Source organism: Cydia fagiglandana, chromosome 14 (assembly GCF_963556715.1).
Source record: "Cydia fagiglandana chromosome 14, ilCydFagi1.1, whole genome shotgun sequence".
NCBI classification, from domain to species: Eukaryota; Metazoa; Arthropoda; class Insecta; order Lepidoptera; family Tortricidae; genus Cydia; species Cydia fagiglandana.
This window is the reverse complement of record NC_085945.1, coordinates 19350016-19365164: the sequence shown is the minus strand read 5'-3', so window position 1 is coordinate 19365164 and position 15149 is coordinate 19350016.

Below are 15149 nucleotides of genomic sequence, written 5' to 3'. Positions count from 1 at the left end.
CAAGTATATTCTCTTGTTTAAACAATAAATAATTTCCATGTTGCAGGAATGTTCTGAGAACATTCTCGAGAACGTTTCCGCTTTTTGGGAATGTTCTGCAATTTGTACATTGCTACTCGCGATGCAACTCCTGCGCTTCAACTGTGTATTAGTTTTAAGTTTCAAGTTCAAATGACGCTTCCAGGTGCGAGTTGTAAGCACATCGGAGGAATTCTACTTTTCTTGGCTCTCAACGAAGCAAAGCTTGACATTATGCATGTCGCATTTTACAAACTGCATACATTATAAGTTGGCAAAGATTATGCTTGCATTCTACGTGTCGTCCTGTGAGGTTAGGTTTTGATGAAACAGCGTACAAAAACAGTGCAGAAAGAGAAGGTACAAATGAAGTCCTCAAGAATTTCCGGTTAAACTTCAAAACGGCAAAGGCGTCTTGAGAATATTTTTATGTTTTTTGACCTATAATGTTATTTATACTATAATATTGATAGCTTATTATGCAGTAAACTAGCGTGGAAGTGTGCGGCTAAAGAAAAATTAGCCTTGGAACGACTTTAACGTTTTTCTAGCGAACAGCCGGCAATGGTGGCTATTTGTATGTTAATATCACTTTACTAAAAGCTGACTAAAAGCGACTACTGAACAATGTCCTATGTACATATACTTACGAGTACACTTTTACATTGGCGAAATTATCAATAAATTTGATGGAGGCCATTTTTACTTGTTACCAAGTATTGATATTTAAGGTCATGATGAATAATTAATGATATCAAATCGACCGACGAAATTGTCATTAATTGTCTATACGTGATCCTAATCTCACAATACTATATTGAATACTTTTGTCAAAGTTCAATATATACGAGTATGTATAAAGCAGCGAACTGATATACATGGAAGTATTCTGTCCGCTCAGTTATGACCCAACGTAAACTATTCGATTGTAGGCGGTGCTTACAAACTATTCGATTCGCAACTTCAGTTCGTCCGAGATGACAGTCAGTGACGGATGGCTAAATTGATTTATAAAAACAACGTTTTTTTGTAATTAAAAATGTCTTCGTGTGTCGTGAAGTAGTGAAGAAGTTATTTTAGTTTATACCAAGGATAGTGGAATCACTTTTCACTTGTAGTAAACAGATAACTTCAGTAAAATTTGGAATAAACATGACGATTTGTTTTCAATACTAAGCTAAAACGTAACAACTGCATACGACTTTCATAACAACATACGACTTTTTAAATTGCGAGGATAATAGGGATGGTGTCATGCCAAATGAAGTAGACTATTTTATTAACTTGTGCTTGGTTTAGGTATTTTCTTTATAATTATAAATGTAGTAATTAATTCTTTCTTACAGATTTGTATTTTCCTTTTTTATTTCATGAGATGGAGCTGTAAAAAAACTACCTAATTATTTCAAATTAATAATCAAATTTGATATTATCATTTTACATTACTTTCCATTCAGATTCCCACAAGATGCCATTCGCAGAGAACTATGGAAAAAAGCTGTCCAATTAGAGAGACATGAAATTAAGTGGAGGCCTGGAAAGATATCTAGAATATGTTCTATTCATGAGATATAACTCGTGAGATAATCATACCCGGTCTCCTATATGTAGATAGACTTCCACTGAATTAATTTAACAAATACACACATTATCTGAAAATGTTGATCATTCGAATCCACCCTCTACCGTCACATATATGTAGGTTCTCTCTCAAGCCATTTCCGTCAGTAGAAAAGAGCGGCAAATTTAGAAAATGTAAGCGCGCGAACGGGCGTGGTCCCATACAAAATTTTAATTTTGCACCTTTTTCTACTGACAAACTTGCTTGACCGGCTATATAAAATATTTCCATTGGAACTGAAAGTGGGGATTTATTGTGACTCCGCCTATTCAAATATTTTTGACCCGATTCGTGTACCCATGTAAATTTTGCAGGCTGTATAGCCAGTCCGAATTCTAAGATCAAGTTTACCATACATTTACAATGGCGTACTTGATCTTAGAAAAACGGACAGACTATACCTGAACGTGACTTCGCACTGCCATACAAATTGATAATAAAATATACAAAATACTTATTATAGCGGAATACATTTATACAACAATGATATATTTACTTATGTTGAGTTAGTCTGTCATTTCATAACAACATTTTAACTAGTTATCTTTTAATCTGCATTAAATTATTATACGTGAATTATTTGACTGGTTCTTCAATGTATGGCATAAACCTATCCCTGTCCAAGTCATATTCTAATCAAATATGAACCGCAAACTCTCAGCGGCCAGTACGTACAGCAAGAAGGTTATTAGCGGATTAATGTCGCTGATTGGTAGTTATTGACATTATATGCATTTCATCTACACTTAGCTATGTACCATTAGTGTAATAAAGATGACTATTATTTTGTTTACCAGCTTTGATTACAGGCTCTGTAAACGCGTCGTCTTATTTAAATGTAGGCGTAATTTTGTATGTGTGCTAATTTGGCCCGAGAATTTGAACGGTAATGTTCCTAAAGGCGGTTTCCATACTAAATATATGCGTTCACTGGTATAAAGTATCTAAAACCTCGATTGTTTATTGTTATTTGTTTTGTTTTACCGTAGCTTTCGCATCAGCCTCAAAGAGTTCCTAAAATAAGGCACGTAAGCCTAAATGAGACTATTAGAGTGAGTGAAAAAAAGTTCTTTCTAAGCTCACTACAAAAGAACCAACAATAAAAATAACATTTAATGTCAGCCTCTTACACCAGCATTTTACTTAGGTACCTTTATAATGACCCCTTTTAGAGGACGCCACTCGTCCCACTAAAATATTATCAAAGTCTTAGGCATCATCTTTGATCCGCCATCAGTGCCCACGGGCTGTCAACCGCATCTTAAAAATAAAGTTGTCAGGACGTGAAAATGTCAGGCCAGACCACGTATGAATGGTCGCTGCAGCGGTACAGCGCATAAGGACAGATAGTACACTTGACAAAGCAAAAGCAACACCAACGAAAGACTGACCGTGACCTATGTCATTGGGATAATGTTCGTGAATTATCTTTCGGATTGGATACAAGAGTGCATGTGTTAATCTGGTTGGAAAGGAAGGTTCAATTTATGTACATATGTTGTCTTGTTACCGAAGGAGAGTTCTTATTCTTATTATTTTGATTGTGTTGATTGCTCTTGTCAAGACCAGAGTTATGGAATAAAACAGAATATTAAAATGGTCTGAAATTAGAAAAGTCTGAATCTAGAAAATTGTCTGCGAGTGCTGCACGGAGTTGCGTTGTGCCATCGATCGGAGGATAGGTCAAGTCGCGAGGATCGCCCTATAAATATTGACTACGGTTGATTGCGCTGCCTTTGGTCTAAATATGGCGCGCCTTTTATATACCAAGTGTCGATGCACTGGTTAGCGATGCATGTTTTTATCGTGACACGTTGACAGAGTTTTTACAAGCTTTTATTTAACTTGCAATGTAGATATACTTATGTTCGGGTCAAATCTTGCAAGTTAAATTGGACTCACTGCCCACAATTCGATTGAGCTGAACCTTCACATACGTGCGTAAGCAAGTTCGGTGACAATATTGTAATACATATTATCACACCATCGAGCTGATGATGGAGACAGAAGGCGGCCGTAGGGACTCTGATAAAACAACGCAACCTAATTGTGTTTGGGTTTGTTACAATTATCTCGATGAGTTTAGTTGCCTGTTAAAAATAAAACTTTGGTTTGAAGGTCGTATCGGTGCGGAAATATCGCAGGCAAGAGTTCATTCAGTTCAGCTGTAGAAAAAAATACAATAAAATTCTAGAAAGGCTAAAAGTAGGTAAGTCAATATCCTACCTCTTTTTAATTGTTGGGTTAATATAAACGCTAGGCTTAATAAAGTCGTTATTGAAATAAAAACCCTCGGTGGTCAAATCCAGTGCGGGTTTAGATGTCAAACGCCTAATAAAGGAAGAGGAGCTACTTCGTCCTAATTAAAGTGATTTATTAAAAGGACCCCATGTTGCTTCCCGGAAACTACAATATTAATAGATCTAGTTAAGGCGGTGGAATTATTCCTTTATATAAAACTTTTGTCCCCTAAATAAAGTTTTTTTTTCAGAATACATATTGCAAATTTATAAGGTATTTTTTTATTTCAAAATACCAAAAGTCAATATTTTACTTTAATATAAGTAAAACCAAACCTCCCCCCAAAAAAGGTTGAGGCCTATGTTCAGCAGTGGACGTCTTATGGCTGAGATGATGATGATGATGATGATAAGTAAAACCAACTTGGCTGCTACTGCGCAGGCATATTTGATTAAAAATGTGTTAAACTTTTATCATTATTTTGGCTTTTTTGTAAGTATGAATAGGGAGTTATTAATTTAGGTTATAATGGAACAACAATTTGTTTAATTTCACATATTTTTTTTAATAATTTAAACTTCTGTGCAGGTTTTTTCGCCTTATTAAGTACCTACAAAGGAGGAAGGTGAAAAAAAGTAAACATATTTTTACGTCGACTGTACAAACGAAAAAAATGAATATTAAATTCATTCCCAAATTCGAGAGCTCTGAAATCGGAAACAAACGTAAACATGACAACTTCATCCTTTTTGAAGTCCTTTAAAAATAAGACCGTATCTTTTGAAGTGACACTCCACAATGTTTACAATCCGCTCGCGACGGTATTGCCCCGATTGTGTTCGCAGTGGCATCTGATTTGAGTACAAAGGTGCAGGTGAGATGAGACGCCGGGGACGGGGGAACGGGTGATGCACTTCTTGCTGATTGGTTTGTGCTGGCTCTTAAGTGGAAGTTGTCGAGGTTTGCGGTCGATGCAATAAAAGCAAAATAGATTGCTTACGTTTTGTTTGTTAATCTAAGTCGGTTGCAACCGTTAAAGTTATCGTGATTTTAGAATAACGTTCATTAGTTCGTTAATATTGGTGGCGCTACCCGTAATTAAGGGTATAATACAAATAGTTAATCTGGAATAAAATTAATTATACCTATGTATTTGTTGTGAGCATATAAGTGTTTATTATGTAAAATACGTTATGTGTCAGAAATAATTTTCTAGGTCAGAATCTTCATCAGAATATTTTATCTACCTTACTTAATTAAAAGTTGTAAATTCCTTCTCTTTTCTTTTGATGTATCAATTTCTAACTAATATGCTAGCTTTCTTCGACAGACACCTATATATAAACACCGATATAATAAACGGTGTAATTTGGCGCTCAATAAAGCGCAGACTAGCTGATCCTCTCAATAATTGAAGTCATTTGGACCCAATAGTGGTCTTCATCCAATAAATTATGGTACTTTGACATCTTTTGGATGTTCGAGAGGCTTTAACGGTTGAATGTAATGGTCCGATTTTCAAAGCAATTTTATGATCAAACGGTCATAGGTCAGTTTTACAACACGCCTACGTCTTCCAATACTAAGCATTCAACTTTAATTGTTTACAAAACCTTAAACCGTTTCAGTGTGTTCAATGAAATGTGAATATATTGTTTCTAGATAAGCGAAAACTGAACTTGCAAATAGGTAAGAATCTTTAAAAAAATATATACCTAAAATAAATAAAATTATTAATAATTATTGAAGTGTTCAAACATTCGTGTAAGTTAAGTTAAATTTTTTATCTAAACGAATATGTCACAAAGTGCTCTTCGTATAAGGCCCCAATCTTTGTAATTAATCTTTTTAGGTTTTCGTACCTCAAATGAAACAAAGGAGTACTTCCATTTCCGTCGTAGAGTAGGTATAGGGGCCAAAATCAAATAAATATCAAATACTCTGTTCTATAAGCTCATGGAGGAGTGAAAAATCTTACTTAAAATCGTAAGTTAAAATCATCAATAACTGATTATTTTTAACCGACTTCCAAATCCCAAAGGAGAGGGTTATCAATTCGGTTGTATGTTTTTTTTTATTTTTAAATTTTTTATGTTTGTTACTCCATTTTTTTTATTTTTTATTATGAATGGGCTTACTCATGGCCACAGACTAGCCGAGGCGTAGACGTGGCCTACGATGGAGCGAGCTCGCCCAATATCTCCGTCATTAGTGGACCGATTTTGAAAATTATTTTTTTGTTTGTATGTATATGCATACAGATTGGTCCCGTTTTTATCAAAATCCAGTTCTGATGATGAGATCCATGAGGAATCGACGGAACTCCTCAAATCTTAAGGGCATACATATAGTGATTTTTATGTTTTTATCAACAAATCAAGCATATATATTCAAAAACGTGACATTTGATGAAGTGGAACTGCTGATGATGATCAGAACGGAACTCTTCAACGACGCATAGTTCACGTTTGGCGATTTGTCCTCTTCGTTATGTTTGTTAAGCAAGTTAAGTTTTTAAGCCACATTTCTGTCAAGCTTGAGTTCTGATGATGGGATCCATGAGGAATCCAGGGAACTCCTCAAATTTTAAAGGCATGCGTATAGAGATTTTTGTATTTTCTTCAGAAATTCAAGCATATTTATTAAAAACTGTCGCATTTGATGAAGTGGAACTGCTGATGATGATCAGAACGGAACTCTTCAACGACGCATAGTTCACGTTTTGCGATTTGTCCTCTTCGTTATGTTTGCTAAGCAAGTTTCGTTTTTAAGCCACATTTCTGTCAAGCTCGAGTTCTGATAATGGGATTCATAAGGAATCGAGGGAACTCCTCAAATCTTAAAGGCATACGTATAGAAGTTTCTGTATTTTCATCCTAAAATCAAGCATTTACATTAAAAACTGTCGCATTTGGTGAAATGGAGCTGCTGATGATCAGAACAGAACTCTTCAACGACGCATAGTACACGTTTGGTGATTTCGAATTTCGATTTTGACTTGGACTGGGACCCGGACTCGTTCCCGGATCCGGTTCGGACCCGGACCTGGACTCGGACTCGGACCCAGACTCGGACCCGGACTCGGACCCGGACTCGGACCCGGACTCGGACCCGGACCCGGACTCGGACCGGGACTCGGACCCGGACTCGGACTCAGAGACCCAAACCTTGACCCGGAAAACCACTATGATACCGAAACTAAATAAACCGCTACGATTACCTACCATAAAATGTAGGTATAAAATATGATGATGCCAAACCCCTCCCGCTCAAACCCCCGTACACCGCACCGCATGCGCCGTTAAGTGGGTTAGGTTAGGTTTGAACTGCGATCCTCACAGAACCGAACAAAAGTGGGTTAGGTTTGGTTAGAACTGCGAGCCTTACAGAAACGAAATGCTACTAGAGAAGTGGGTTTGATTAGGTTCGAACTGCGATCCTCACAGAACCGAACTGCTATCAGGGAAGTGGGTTAGGTTGGGCTAGAACTACGACCCTTACGGAAACGAAATGCTACTAGAAAGTACTGGTTTTACCTCCTTTTCTATATAGTGCACCATCTACCATAATCTTTCACCGGGCCCCATAGAAGTCGGTTTTTTTTTCTTAAAAATTATTAACACTACGTTTATTTAGGTATAAATCCTTCGATACGAGCATCAGAATATTCATGTACATGACTGTATAGCCGACTTGATAGGCATGACAAACATCAATTAGGTATCTATATCGGGTGTGGCCTGTAACAAGAGCAAATAATTAAAACATAGATTGTACTCCTCAAACGGTGACACTTTTGTTCAACAACTTTTAAAAATTATGAAGTATTTAGACTCCCTATTTTTCATACAAAATAAATATTATCTTTAATTAATTAAATGGCGTTAACGCCATCGCCACGCCATTTCATTGTGATTGATTTTTACAAGTTGCTGAACAAACGTTGGGCAGTATGAGGAGTATAGCCTACAGTTAATTTTTTTGCTCACATTACAGGCCACACCCGGTATATCCCATGAAAGTACACATTTTTCATGATTTTTCTACACCTTTCGTTGATCCTACTTGTATTTTTTGTGATATTTATGAAGGCAACTGAGCAAATAAATCACCTGACGGTAAGCAATTACCGTCGCTCATGGACACCTGCAACACAAGAGTGGTTGCACATGCGTTGTCAGCGATTAAGATTGGAACTGTTTTCTTGAAACTTCAAGGATTGTATCGGTCCAGAAATACCGCGGGCGACAGTTCATTCCACAGTTTAGCTGAGCGAACCAGGAAGTTACAGGGCAGGTATTTCCATCGCCACGCACAAGCATAGCCAAAGAGGTCTAATTTGTAACGACAGTACAGGTTTACAATATTAAACGGATATTTCATCAAAGTTTCGACCTACATACGTACAAACAGCAACACTCCCAACTGTACATCGGTGGACCTTATTACAAAAGGCGTAAGGTCAAGTAATGTACAGTTAACAGTGTGGGCGATGGTACGTGTACGTACATACAGTGACAGCTTTAAACCGCGTAACTTCAAGCAGCTGACATGTAGCCGATACAGCGGTCGACGCTGACAGCGGACCATCCCAGTTAATGGAGCCTATTATTCGGCATCTCGGCTTGAGCCGTTATTACCATCGTTGCTGCGGCGCCTGAGGCGCCCAAATTAAGCTTGTTCTGTTTTCAAATCAAATAGCATTTATTTTCAGACAACTAAGGCCCCTGCATACATACCATACAAACTAACAACTATGATAAGAAATATCAATATTCATATCAAGATTAAATTTATAACCAGTTAATATAATCAGAATACGCCTCACGGTGTTGGCTGGAGTCGAATGTTTAGTAAGCGGTATGAACACGGCTGGCCGTAAGAGGATTACCCTCGTCGCGTCCGCCGCAGACACTTGATACATCAAATTACCACAGCTTACACCAGCCCCAGTACTTACAATTCAAGCAAATTCCTGTCTCGCACAGCTAAGTGGTGTAAACTGTCGCCCGTGGTACTTTCGAACCTTCAAACGTTTAAGAAAAGACCGTAGGTACTCATATTTTTTATAGACCGACACCGCACAGAAACCCTCTGGTGTTGTATGTTTTCAATGTCCCTGTAATTGCTTACCATCGGATGATTGGGCAGCTTGTTTGCCTCCTATATCATTAAAAACACCCATCCAACATGCTCAGTATAGGGTTTCGTAAGTACCCGTCCGCCATATAATTAGGTACGAGTACAATTACTGCAATCGAACAAATTATGGTTGGTAGATTTCTGTATCCCATCTAGTTACATATCATTGTTGATGTTGTTTGGCCCTATGGTTGACTTGTAGAGAATGCATTTTGGCATTAAGTCCGCTAAGTATTTGTACATAACTGTAGGTATATCTTTGTGTAATAAAGTTTAAATAAATAAATAAACAAACATGCACTCTGCTGCCTTAGTAACAATCAACTACAGACACGGCTACAGAGATACCCAATCTGTAGCTTAATGTACCGTGTACGCTGTATCACGGTATCGATAGCAAATTAACGGAGTCTGATTCCTATTAGTGAAAGTGGCCAGGTACCTAGATGCAGCACAATGCGGCGCAGATAAGATTATCGAGCTCTATTCCGCTGTTAATACCGGCGGTTATTGAGCTAATTGGACTAGCTGCTTTCATAGTAAAGTAACGAACGGGTACGTTGGGCTTGAGTAATAAAATTATCAATGAAACATCTTCATTCACGCTAGCGCGTTTTTTTGCAAAATGAGGATTGATTCTGATTCAAACCGAAATAAATGTCATATACGAAGAAAATAATGACCAAGGCCTCCAGAGTCCAAGGCTGGAATCGAACCAGCGTCCTCCGTTTACGCGACAGATTTCTGAACCGTTCGGCCACTCGCATCGGCACGCATGGGTCGAAAGTTCCAAGTATATGATAGGAGGCATCAAGATTATAAGTATATACATAAGTTGAGTACAGAGTGTATCACCGTTTCTGCGCGGACCGTGTCAAACCGTACAAGTCCCAACTCCCAAGTCACTTTGACCCACTTGTAGAGTGCTGACTTGCACTGCAAGTGGGCTGCCAGTGTCACGGCGAGTGCACGTTGCGCTTCGCTTTACAGGCTTGCTACTTGTACTTATATATACCTACAGCTGTGTGCAATATAATGGCGGTCATGAATTAAGGGAAAACCATACGTAACTTTAGTTCAAATTGTGTTCGAATTGTGATTGTTCTTCTTTTTCATTACTTAACATTGGTTAAAAGTTACTGTAAATTTACTATGCTTTAATAATATTGCAATTAAAAAATAAAAACACCATGACAACCGGTGGCTAGCCGAAATGTTTATAAAACTGGATATACCTAACAGTGAAAAATATACAATTGTACCTATGCAATTATTTGAATTTTGTATCTGGCCCATTATTCTCAATCGAAGCTTTACAATAGACGTCCATCTTATCTAGAAAACATCTCTGTAAAACGATCTTCCTCGCAGAGTGTACCTACTATTATTCGAATTGTGTTGTTGATTTTTGGCCGATTATTTGGCTTATTTACTTGTTTTCTGAGTCTCTGATGATAGTGCTGTCCACGACACACCATGGTTGTCTATAATCAATTTTTAGAACTTATTAACTGAATTTACTCTATTATAAATAAACTGCAATTATATTGCACACAATTGTATGTACGTATAATATTTAGTCACTGAAGTTGGTCGGTATTCGTCGGTAGGTATCTATTGTAAAATGTCTCGTTGAAGAGTTACTGATCTGTGTCTAATTGTGGGAAAGATCAACAGAGGGCGCAGAGTTGCAGCGGTTACAAGTAATTAAGATGCGGAAGCGCGGTTCACGGCGGAGTCTATGATGGATAGGGATATATGTACTCGTAAGTGTATGCCTGGGATGTTAGTTGGGCTCCTACTCACACAAGAAAGAACAAGGTTATCCTAAACAGATGTTATGGCGTACTTATACCTAAGTAATTATGTAATTTAGTTTAGAATATACCCCCACCCCCCACATAGAATGTTGTGGATAGTTAGTACCTATAGTAAAAATGTACATATAAGTCATATAACTAGCTTTTCTAATAAGCCTATTTTGCATATACCTATATGCAAAATAGGCTTATTTTGTATATAGGTATATTCAAAATAAGCCTATTTTATGGCTATAACTAGCCATAAAATTTTTAGTTGTAAATTTATAGTACCTATGTGGGTAGTTTTGTACATTGTAATTTTGGTAGTGATTACGAGAATATCAATGTAAAAATAAGAATAACATGCCTTCAAAGAAAAATAGCCAATCAAAAACGTCGAATAGTAAAAATATATTTTACTGCTTTAAACACGAACAACCTCAACCACTGATAATAAGCTTTACCTAGACGTGAACAATTTATTCATTTAATTTTAAACTTTATCATAGTTTAGTGAAGGTATAAAATAGAAGGGGATATTTAGGAGTTTCTTTTTATTGTAGATTACCGTTAATTATGGCAATGGATTATATATGGATGCTGTTTTGTTAGTAAACAAACAATTAAGCTCATGGTTATGTAATACATATTAGTAATACGTATGCTCTCTATGCGACGCATAAAATAACAGTGTAAAATATAATAAAAGATTTAAAAAATGCAATGAATGCAGAGATTTTCATATGCCTCTGGATTAGACGATACAAAACAAAATTGTACGAAATAAGAAAATATAAGTCTAATTTTCCATTATGTTTTGGAACAGGAGAAAACATCTATTCAGTATATATTGTATGCTGTTGTTTTTATATTAAGATTATTCGAATTCTTTGAATGTCAGAGAGAGAGCGAGAGATAGAGTATTTAGAAATTATTTACTCAATTGAAAATAGCAATAGGGTTTTGGACAAAAGCTATATTAATAATGGTCATAATGGACGAAATCTTAACCTTTAAATAAAAAGATGTGAAGTTCTAAAGTGCAACTTCTCACAATCGTCTTATTAAACTATTAGTATTTGTGTCGTATTTGTGTCCACTTTGGAAGTTTGCCGCGAGTTCGTAACTTCCCCCACTGGAACGAGGCTCCGTACTGCAAACTGCACGGCTGGCCGGTTTTTAGAAAAAGTTTAAGCAAAACTACTTAATCGCTTAGTGAAGAATGTCTGCCAGTTTGTTGCTCAAGTTTCTTATGCGAAACAGTTGCTATTTGTTTTCGAATTGTTCTTTCTTCTCTTTTTAATAAATTTTTCAAAAAGTATTCTCATATAGTTGGCAGAAAAGTTTTACTTTTAAAGTCTTAGTATTAGTAAAACATTTAGGTAGTTAAGAATGTTAAGGTGATTATACATATTTGATATTTATTGAAATCAAATTTTACAGCATTACAGCTAACACCAATGCACTGTAAAATCAAGTAGTAAAATTAAGTACCTAAGTAAAGTAAATAATAAAGCAATTAATAAGCTACTAAGATATTACATGTTTGATTCGCAAAAACGTAAAAAATCTTTAAAAAGTTTATGACTTTCGTCGGCAAACAAGTCGGAGTTAGGTGCAAAAGATAAGAAATTATTAAGGAGTGTCCGGGAACGGACAATTGGAGAGTACTGTGGCCTATTTTATAAAGCTACAAGTTACAATTTACAAGCGGAAGTCTCTTTCTGACCCTATGTGTTAGAAAGAGACTTCCGCTTGTAAATTGTAACTTGTAGCTTTATAAAATTGGGCCCTGGTGTGCAGTCGTGTGAATGGTTCCATTATCTAGGAGGTGATGGCTACGACAACGTAGGTAGTTGTCGGGAACAAAGAAGGTAGTCGTTTTCGTCACCAAGTCTAGGCAGTCTGATTCTCCCCTTAATATTTTAGATGTAGTAGACATTAGATTGACATTACGCCTTATCTCGAGGGAGTTAAAGCGTAGCATGCCCAGCAAAAATTTGGTTGGGTATAAAAAGGGGTAATACCCGTAAGTTTTTTTATATAAGAAACGGAGAAAAGCTTTCTGTACCTTTTCTAAAAGCAAGGTGTAGGATTTTTCATGCGGGTTCCAGATTAAAGAGCCAGATTCAATTTTACTTCTAACTAAAGCAATGTATAATAGCTGAACTACTTTGGGATCATTAAAGTTTTTTGAATTACGGATGATAAAGCCGAGTTTTTTATAACAATCTTTAGCGAGAGATGTTATATGCTCGTTGAAAGTAAGTTTAGAGTCAAACATTATGCCAAGATCTTTAACTGTGTTAACCCGGGTGAGTGGTATATGGTCTAGCAAATAATCATTATGAAATGGAGAGTGAGCACGGCTAAAAGTCATGACACTGCACTTAGATAGATTAAATAGTAATTTGTTTTTCTTACTCCAACAGACCAGTGCATCAATATCTTGCTGAAGTAGGTCACAGTCCGTGGAGTTATTTATACAACGAATGAGCTTCAGGTCGTCGGCGTAGAGTAATGTGCGAGAGTGGTGAACTACATCTTCGAGATCGTTTATCATTAAAATAAAAAACAAAGGACCAAGAATCGAGCCTTGGCTTACTCCAGAACGGGTATGATATGGAGGTGAATCGTAACATCCGTGACGAATAAACTGTTGTCGATCTTTAAAATAGTCAGCAATGAGCTTAAGTAGTTGCGGAGTGAAGCCAAACGCGGTGAGTTTCTCCAAAAGGATGTCGTTGTCGACACGATCAAATGCTTTTTGAAAATCAAAATATATTATATCTATCTGTATACCTAAATCAAGGTGATGGGAAATAAAATCTGTTAGTGATAATAAATTTGTGTTAATCGAACGTTTAGGGCGAAATCCATGTTGACTGTCGCTAAGGTATGGGCTGATCTGGACAGAGATTTTTTGATGTAGAATAGATTCAAAAACTTTGGCTAAAGAAGAGAGAATAGCAATAGGTCGGTAGTTTTCGACTTTTGAAGAGTCTTTAGTTTTCGGAATGGGTTTTACACGAGAGATTTTCCATGCAGTAGGATATGTACCGGTGGTTATGCAAAGTTTAAAAATGTAGTGGATAGGATGAAGCAAAAATTTCTTGCCAGCTTTAATGATATACGGAGGCACATTATCTGGACCAATCGCGGATTTGGGTTTTAATTTATTAATTGCTTTATTTATATCATCCAAAGATATATCTTTAACGTCAATTCGATTAGCTGAGCAGGACGAATCATATGAAACACCTAGCGCTTACAACATAAATACTTAGTGATAGCCGAATAATTGAGTAAGATTAGTATTTGTACTTACCTTAAATTCCCCTCAAAATCTTTCGTGGAAAAACAAAGGCCAAGTCATTGATCCGCGCGGTCCCTTTCAGTTTTCTTTTATTAGCGAATGAGCATTGTTGGGTGAGGTCCCGTGCCGTGTTCGTGTCCAGTGATCCGGTTTGAGGAACTGAACACAATGGCGACTGAGAGATTGACTTACACGGTCCAAATGACGGTCCTTGTTAAAGGGACTTGTAAGACAAAGATACCAATTATTATGAGACAGTAATATAATTAGGAAAGTATAATCAGTTTAGTATGTAGTATACATAATGTTAATAATATGTGTAAAATTAATTGGTTTAGATTATATTTAACATTTGTTAGCAATCGTTGCAATTGGCGAGAAATAGATAAGATTTTGGAGTATATATTTTTTTAAATTTTTTTTTAATATTCGTATAAAGAATTCAATGGTACAGTTTACCATACAATGGTAAACCTGTTGTGACCTTTAAATGATAATTGAAATAAGAGTCTCAAAAATCTGTGATTATTATGAACTTGGATATAATTCCGTGTTTAGATTATGTTTGAGAAAACATTCCACACAAATTTTCAATAGAAATTACCTAAACAAAATATTTTTCTATAATTATGATTAATAATGTATTGATCTTTATTCTGTAACTAGGTCAAAAGGATATTTTTACTTTACAAGATATGTAAGGTTTAGTTTTCCTGTTAAAGAAGACAGACAAGTAAAGTAGAGGGAATTTCGATAGCTAAAGTGGAAAATAATCAATAAACCAGGCAGTCGACTAGTTGTGATGGGTTTATTTTGCGAACTGACGTACAAAAATATAAACAGTCAAAATAACATTAGAATTTAAATATGGAATTAAAAAAGAACTTAAGACTAGACATAGATAATAGTGTAAACGTATCAAAACCTATTTACATATACACCCTTAACATCCCACCCCCTTGTGTGCGAAAGCACACAAAACTAGCCAGACTAGATATAAACTGAGACT